This window comes from Sinocyclocheilus rhinocerous, unplaced genomic scaffold (genome assembly GCF_001515625.1).
Source record: "Sinocyclocheilus rhinocerous isolate Xijiao unplaced genomic scaffold, SAMN03320098_v1.1 scaffold1418, whole genome shotgun sequence".
NCBI classification, from domain to species: Eukaryota; Metazoa; Chordata; class Actinopteri; order Cypriniformes; family Cyprinidae; genus Sinocyclocheilus; species Sinocyclocheilus rhinocerous.
This window is the reverse complement of record NW_015662587.1, coordinates 129326-137991: the sequence shown is the minus strand read 5'-3', so window position 1 is coordinate 137991 and position 8666 is coordinate 129326.

Sequence of the window (8666 nt, the reverse complement as noted above, 5' to 3'; positions counted from 1 at the left end):
ATCTTCCAATCGACTTGTTGCAAGGCGGAGCGTGCATACATTAACCTGATGCTTCAATTTATCATGTGGGGAAATATCTCTGCGAAGAGTTTGTTAATACTTCTATAAAGTGTCATACAACACACACTGTTAAAAAGAACAGCTTTTCACTCATTTCAATGCTTTGCAATTATCACCAGTTTTCATTCAACACTAAACTTCACATATCTTACACATATTAAATGCTTTATCTGCTAAAAGCAAAATTAAAAGGATAAAAGGCCTGAGGGCATCAGTTAATTTACTCATCCTTTTCCTGTTGGATATAAGAGTTCCATACATTATGCGATCACAAGACATCACGAGGTATCTATATGTGGTGAAAGAACTTTTCAGTCCTGATACAAAAGATCTCTGTGTTATCTCCTGATTGGATTAGTTCGTCATCACTCCTCTGAGTGGATGAGACAAGACTGACAGGAAATCACCCAGACTATTGGAGTCATGTGCTGGGGGTGATTAGTTTATACCTCATGATGGCTGATAGGGGGGAGATCTTTAGATCCTTCTGTAATATTTCAGTTCCATAATTCACGTGGTGAATCCACAGCTTATGGGGGTCTGTTTCACAAGACAGAGACCTTACACTGTTGTAAAGATGAGACTTTTTTACGACAGCTAATTTTTAGTCTATTTTAGGTCTAATTCATAAAGAAAAATCTCTGTAAGCGCTTTGCATTCATCATAGGATAATTTGACAACTTTTAATCCTCATCATGGTTTTAGGTGTGAAAGATCTAAAAATATACAAACTTAACTTATTTGTTAAAACAAAAGTTACATCATTGTTTAATCATACTGTTTTCCATCATCATGTAGATTTAGCGTGCATGTTTGTGTTTACATGTTTGTTTGTGTTTGCATTTACAGTATGTTTGCATGTCTGTTTGTGTTTGCATTTATGTTTGCGTGTATGTTTGTGCTTGTGTTTGCATGTATGTTTGTGTTTACATGTTTGTTTGTTTGCATGTCTGTTTGTGTTTGCATTTGCATGTTTGTTTTTGCATTTATGTTTGCGTTTGTGTTTGCATGTATGTTTGTTTTTAGTTTGTGTGTATGTTTGTGTTTATGTTTGCATGTTTGTTTGTGTTTGTGTTTGCATGTATGTTTGTGTTTGCATGTATGTTTGTGTTTACATGTTTGTTTGTGTTTGCATGTTTGTTTGTGTTTGCATGTTTGTTTGTGTTTGCATTTATGTTTTTATTTGTTTGTTTGCGTTTGCATGTTTGTGTTTGCACGTATGTTTGTTTTTAGTTTGCGTGTATGTTTGGGTTTATGTATGTTTGTGTTTTAGTTTCCATGTATGTTTGTGCTTGTGTTTGCATGTATGTTTTTTTTTTTTTAGTTTGCATGTATGTTTGTGTTTGCGTTTGTATGTATGTTTGTATTTGCGTTTGCATGTATTTTTGTGTTTGCGTTTGTATTTATGTTTGTATGTATGTTTGTGTTTGCATGTATTTTTGTGTTTTATGTTTGCGTTTGCATGTATTTTTGTGTTTGCGTTTGTAAGTATGTTTGTGTTTGCGTGCATGCTTGTGTTTTGCATATGAGTGTGAGTGTTTGTGTACGTGCTTATGTTGAGGCTTGAAAAATCTAGGAGTGAATATAAATAAATAACAAATGAAACTAAAATAAACAAAAATTAAACAAGATTTTTCCAACACAATATGTTAAAACACCTTTGTCCCTATTTATTTAAGTTTGTTGTTATTGACTTCTTCTTTATCTATCTAATCTCATCCTGAACATTTGTGAAATCATATTCACCTGATCTACATTATAAATAAACCTTTCTGGTTTTTCTTAGACCAAAGAAACTTTACCTAAAAATCCACCAGATACCCTACGCAAATCCAATTGTGTCATAAAAAAAGCTTCAAAAGGCTACACATCCTTTGACCCACCACTCAACTTTTCCCTGAACTTTTGACAAAGTTTACACTCGCAGGTACATTCCATAAAATAGATGCAATGGAGATCCATTGATCACTGAACTTTTTACCTAACATTCTAACAAAGTTCAGAATGCTATGCCCTCGCAATCTCACCATTACGATTATAAAACAACGCCGAAAACATCCGTAGAAAGGTTCACACACGCAGGTGCATACCAAAAAACGGATGTAATGTATATCCTTTGATCACTGAACAGAAACATTATCTGTTTTGATCACCGAACTTTAGGTGACACAACACCAAAATTCAAAATGCCAGATCTCTCAAAACTCATTAGAGAACCCCAGAAACAGGTTTAGATGTTTTTAATGATCTGAAATTGATGCATCACCGATTCTACCTCCCATCATAAAACCTTATCAAGTTTCATTGTGGCGCGCGAGACTAAATATTTGCATCTCGTATAATATTGTAAAACTAAGTGCATATGAGCGTTTTAACTAGCAGTCTGCAAATATTGCGGCAAGAAAATCAAAGAGGAATAGGGGAGAGCGGGGCACAATGTAACACTTTTTGACTTTCTCAGTTTGTGTAAATCCACATGGGGTTCAGAATATAATTTTCTATACACAGTAATTTTATACTAGTACAAATATGTCGCTTTGTTTCATAATTACAGTGTATACGTTTTTCTTTATTTACCATCAAAAAATGGACGTGAAAAGTGACAACATGCGCCGTAGGGGGCAACATGCCCCCGTACATTGTAACATCTGAGGGGTACGTTGTAACATGACCCTATGACAGCTTAAAATGTTAAAGGGGTCATGCATTTTATGGATGACCGTTTCGTGAACCTAGGAGAGGAGGTAATTCTGACTTTGCTATGACAATCTGGCGCTTCTGAATCAGCTACTGTTTTGTTATTAGTTTAAGTATTTGCTATTGACTGTTCAAATGCGGAGTTTTGCGCATCGTGTGTCTGTGTGTGCGTGCGTGCGCGCGCGTGTGTGTGTGTGAGAGTGAGAGAGAGTAACATCACAGTGGAGTCAGCTGTCTTAACAGTGGCTTGTGTACTGCAAACACATACCAGCTTCATCACTGTGTCTGTCACGCGACTCTTTCGGGCTCTGTCTTTACATTTATTTTGAAAGATGAAGCTCGCGATTATGGTAAGGGGCGTTACATTTCCGACGAGTGCTTGCGGTGTTCGGCCAATCACAATGCACTGGGTCAGCTGGCCAATCAGAGCAGACTGCGCTTGTCGGAAGGAGGGACTTTGTAGAAAACGAAGCGTTTGAGAGAGGCGGGGCATAGAGGACCTACAATAATGTACAGTATTTGAAAAATAATGTGTTTTTTGAACATTAAAGCATGTCAACATATTCTGTTACACCAAATACACAAAATAATGATCTTTAAAAAAGCATCATATGACCCCTTTAAATAAAAGATTGATTAAAGGAATAACTGAATTAAGTTTGAATAACTAAATAAACTAAAATAAAAAACATTTTCCTGTGGTTTATATGTGATTGTTTAGAAGAAAACTTGTATAACCTAATTTTTTAAGGGAAAAAAGTGTGGTATAATGTTAAAACAGGTAGAATATTTTTATAAATTAAGAAATGTCGATTTATTAAAAACAACTCTTTTTACTCATTATTATTTACAACACGTTATTTTGTTTAATTATTTTACCATACATTTAAATCTTTGCGTTTGTCTCTCATTACGGTGTTAGGGGCGAGTAGTGGGGTGTGGTTTAACCGGCCCGGACGTAACTTCATTCCTAGTTTGTGCAGCGGCGAGTGAGGATGTGTGTGCCGGAACAGCGTAAAATGCTCGACTCTTTTTATTTTCTAACTTGTATAACAATCTCTACCTTTTTTTTTTTTAAATTGTAATTTTAGACTACAAGATTTTGACAACTACCGTATGCTGTTGTTTTAACGAACGTATCTGGTACTTTTTGTTTTAGATCAGCGTAACATGCTCAGCTCTTTTTTTATTTTATTTAACTTTGTATCAGTAACAAACCTTTTTAAAATTGTATTGTTACAAGTTTTTGACAACTATCGTATGCTGTTGTTTTAACGAACATATCTTTTTCTTTGTTTTAGATCACCGTAAGACGGTCGACATTTTATTTTATTTAACTTTGTCAAACTCTACCTTTCCTGAAATTGTTTAACACTTAAATGGTCGTCTTGACTTGTTTTACTGTTTTCTGGTAAAACAGTCATTACATTGTTTCTATACAGTGAATGTTTTTTATGGATTTCTAGAAATGTGTGTGGAAAAAAAAAAAAAGGTAGTAACTTCCCTTGATCCCATTTACCAATCGATACTACGTTTCAAAATTTAAAGTTTAAAGCACATAGTTTTTGAACAGTTTCAATGACCCGCTTCAAAAACACATTCCCAAACAAAAAGAGAATGGTCAAAATTCCTTTGGATCGGTTGGGTGGACAAACAGATGTCCAGTTAGACAGGTGGGGGTTGTACATGAACAGGTGTCCAAACAGGTGTCTAGTTAGGGAGGGAGGGTTGGTGGGGTGGAATTTTTATGACAGTCATAAATCAAATTTGTGACATAGTCCCCTTTACTCTCTCTCTTGTTATGAACCCCACTTTGAAAAGACTCGTTCAAGAAGGGGTTAAGCAACATAAAAAGGACGCGCAAGACAGGAGATCAATTTTAACCACTTATTAAGGATCAAACAGCTTGCGAGTCACGTTAGTTAACCAACGGCAGATGTAATAATCAGTTAAACTAAAGAAAAATACCTCAATAGGTATTCAGTAAACAAACAAAACACAGATCAACAGAAACATTAAAGAAAACACAAAGATAGAGAAAACACCGCTTATCAGCGGTGCTAGACAGCAAGACGCGCACGAAGCTCACTGGATGCTCTCCAACGTCGATGGCTGGACGGCAGTAGCTTCTCAACAAGTGCGAGTCAATCTCAAAGAGCATGGAAGTCACTGTGGCAGACCCGCGATGGGGCAGGAAGAAGCTCTCCACACAAGTGCAACTTCCGCCTTATATTCAGTCCAGAGCATCCTTACTCAACAAGCTGCAGCTGTGTGTGGGCGGAGCTCAACCTCGGGAGAAAGAGGAACCCAATTAATATATACACACATACAACAAATGAACAACAAAACTTTGACCGTGACACTCTCTAAGAGAGCATTGCAATAGTCCAGCCTGGACAGATAGCTTGAACAAGGAGTTGTGAAGCATGTTCCGAAAGAAAGGGCCTGATCTTCTTGATGTTGAATAAAGCAAATCTGCAGGACCGGGCAGTTTTAGCAATGTGGTCTGAGAATGTCAGCTGATCATCAATCAAGCAGTAATTAGAGTATTAGTAGACTGTCTGCTTAATATCTTCTAATACTTTCTTTGTCAACTTATTCTACTAACCCTAAACCTACCCTAACAGTCTACTCTGAGTTAGTAGACATGTAGTTGCAAATGAATGAGAATTAGTTGACATGTAGTTGACATGTAGTTACAAAGTTACTTATAGTTAATGGAATGCCTAAAGTGGACTATCGAAATAAAGTGTAACCCATAACTCCAAGGTTTCTGGCTGTTTTTTAAGGAGTTATGGTTGATGTGCTTAACTGGATGGTGAAATTGTGATGAAACAATGGTTTTGATGGAACCACAATCAGTTCTGTCTTGGCAAGGTTCAGTTGAAGGTGATGGTCCTCCATCCAGCAAGAAATGTCAGTTAGACAAGCTGAGATGCGAGCAGCTATCATCGGATCATCAGGATGGAATGAGAGGTAGAGTTGAGTGTCATCAGCATAGCAGTGATATGAAAAGCCATGTTTCTGAATGACAGAACCTAGTAATGCCATGTAGACAGAGAAGACAAGTGATCCAAGAACTGAACCCTGAGGCACCCCAGTAGTTAGATGTTGTGACCTGGACACCTCACCTCTCCCAGATACCTTGAAGGACCTATCTGGGAGGTAAGGCTCAAACCACTGGAGTGCGGTTCCTGAGATGCCATTTGCCAATAGGGTTGACAGGAGGATCTGGTGGTTAACCGTGTCGAAAGCAGCGGACAGATCCAGCAAGATAAATATTAAAGAGCTAAGAGTTAAGAACTGTAAGTTCTTAACTGTAAGAGTTTTTTTTTTGATAGTGATAATTACCATATTTTGGAGAGTGTGTTTTTGAGATAGCACCTTGGTTGGTTTAAGCCTGTCATGGATAAATAAATATGACACTAAAGCCGCCAGTAGGTGGCAGCAAGTCTCCGTCTTAATGAGTGATCCATTGACTCATTCATTCAAAACGGCTGATTCTTTAGAAACCAAGCTAGTGATTGTCTTTATGAATGGGCCACTGAATCATTGACTCAAATAATTTGTTCAAAAACACAGATTAATTCAGTAACAAAATACACAGTGCTGCCTCGGAGACACACAATTGGTCTTACTTCGGCTTTGTTAAAAACTTTTTCTTGCCAAAACAGAGATAAACAGACAGCATTGTGACTAATATAACACATTTAATACTAGCATCTTGTTTGTTGAGCTGTTATATAAAATCTATTCATTTGCGATCGCGCTGACATTCGGGAAAGCAACACTCTTGATATAGTTAGACATTACTTAACTATCACGACATAAATATTAAAAACTAAATTTCTTACAGGGCATTTTATTTTTGCCCCCATATATTGAATTATATTGTAAACTGATAGCCTTCATCCGGCACTGAAAAACTCTCATGATGTGTTTGTTTGTTTTTTTGCAAAGTTACAAAATGTCAACTCGCACATCATTAAAACAACAGTTAGGATATTAGTACACAATAAATATCGCACACTCCTCGCTCATTTACTTTCTCCATGCGAAGCTGTCCAGTGCGACACATGTGCCGTTTAATATTGCACACATTTACCACAGCCACGAGTTGTGATTAAACATACCTGTCGGCGTTGAGATTACTTTCTTTCCATTTCTCCTTAAATAGCCTGTCCGCCCTTCCAGGTCAAATTTCTTCTTTTGGACATGTTTAAAATCACCAGAAAATTGCCACACAAGCATCAGACGCAGCGCAGCTATCATCATATTATCCTCGTGCTGCTCGAGATTCTGGCGCCGCTTTAAAACGCGCATGTTAGGTGTCCCGAATCCTGAGGCGTAATATCAACGTAAATAAATGAGCCATTTGTTCCGCTTTAAATTCTAAGTAAAATATTGTAGCTAATACACTTTATTTAATTTTCAAAATTATGTTTTATTTGTTATTTTATAATATTGCGTAAATCATCCTGCGGGCCGGATTGGACACCTCTGTGGGCCGTGTTCGGCCCGCGGGCCGTATGTTTGACACCCCTGGGTTAAGGGTATACGGATCATACAGATTATATAATCTGAGAATTTGTTTTCCAGTTGAATTGGTTCATTTGAAAGTAGACATTTCGCTCTCTATAAATGTTTTTCATATGTATAAGGCAAGCATACACAGAGTTTCGATTGTGATGTCATTGCAGATCGTGTTTAATTTATCTCCACCCCAAACAACTGTATTATATGTACATACATACATATATATATATATATGTATGTATTACATTTAAACAGCCCAAACAAATTCGTAAGGGAAAAATGTAAACAATAAACCAACTCCATAGCGGATTCTAAGTGATCAAGGGCTTAGGATGTTCCAATTCAGCCCATTGCAAGGGTTCCTCCAGTAGTGGGCACTCATGCAACGTAATCAATGATGTACATCCAAGTAAATGAGACGGAGGGAAGTTTGCGAGTGAAGGGCATAAAAAATGGTCTGGAACACAGCCCTGTGCGCCTCTTGATGTCAGGGGAGTGATGTTTACTGCACAGCTCTTACCAGAGATCTTACTATAGGGAGATGAGGGTCTATTACTTACTGTTGGAGAAAGCGTAATGGCTAACTTGGATCACATGTGCCTTAATAACCAATCACAATACAGCCTTGACATCACTGAATTTCAGTCAGACTTGCCTTGCCTTATAAAACAGCATTTTTTTTCATGATAAACTCTAAAAATAGTTCAACTCAAAAACATTTTTTAGTGTAAAACATGTTGAAGATTAGCTGATAGGCTGTCGATTCATTAAATGATAAGCTGTTTCCTCTAAAAAGTTGGTTTATTCAGCGTAGTGAAGCCTCTCCTCCATTGACATTTATTAAAAAAAGAATGGCTTCTGGTCTCCTTTACCACGTACTGCCAAACCGGAAGCGTTAGCATTAGCCGCAAGGTTATTATAGTTTTGAATTTTTAAATTAGTTTTATTTTAATTTCGTTTTTCAAATTTGCTATAAAATTCAGTTACATTTGTATTAGTTTCATTAATATTGTTGTTAGTTTTAGTTTAGTTTTTATTTTGTGAACACATTTTTTATTTAGTTTTTATATAGTTTAAAGACTTAACATAGCCTTAGTGAGGCAAACATCTAGCGTTTGTAAAAGTATAGAAATATACGCCAAAATGAAGCAGTCAAGCCTTTTTACTAAATAAATCTTCACAAGTTGTGCTTAATGTCATATCTAATGATGTGTATTGAGATATTTAATATGTAAATAAATGTAGCCTAATTTGGTTATGATGGTTAGATGTCTTTTTTCGTATTTAACCATAATCCTGATGTTGTAACTGCCGTGTCTTGCTCACTTTTCCATGAACAACTGCGCATAAATCATAACTGGGACTAATGAAAT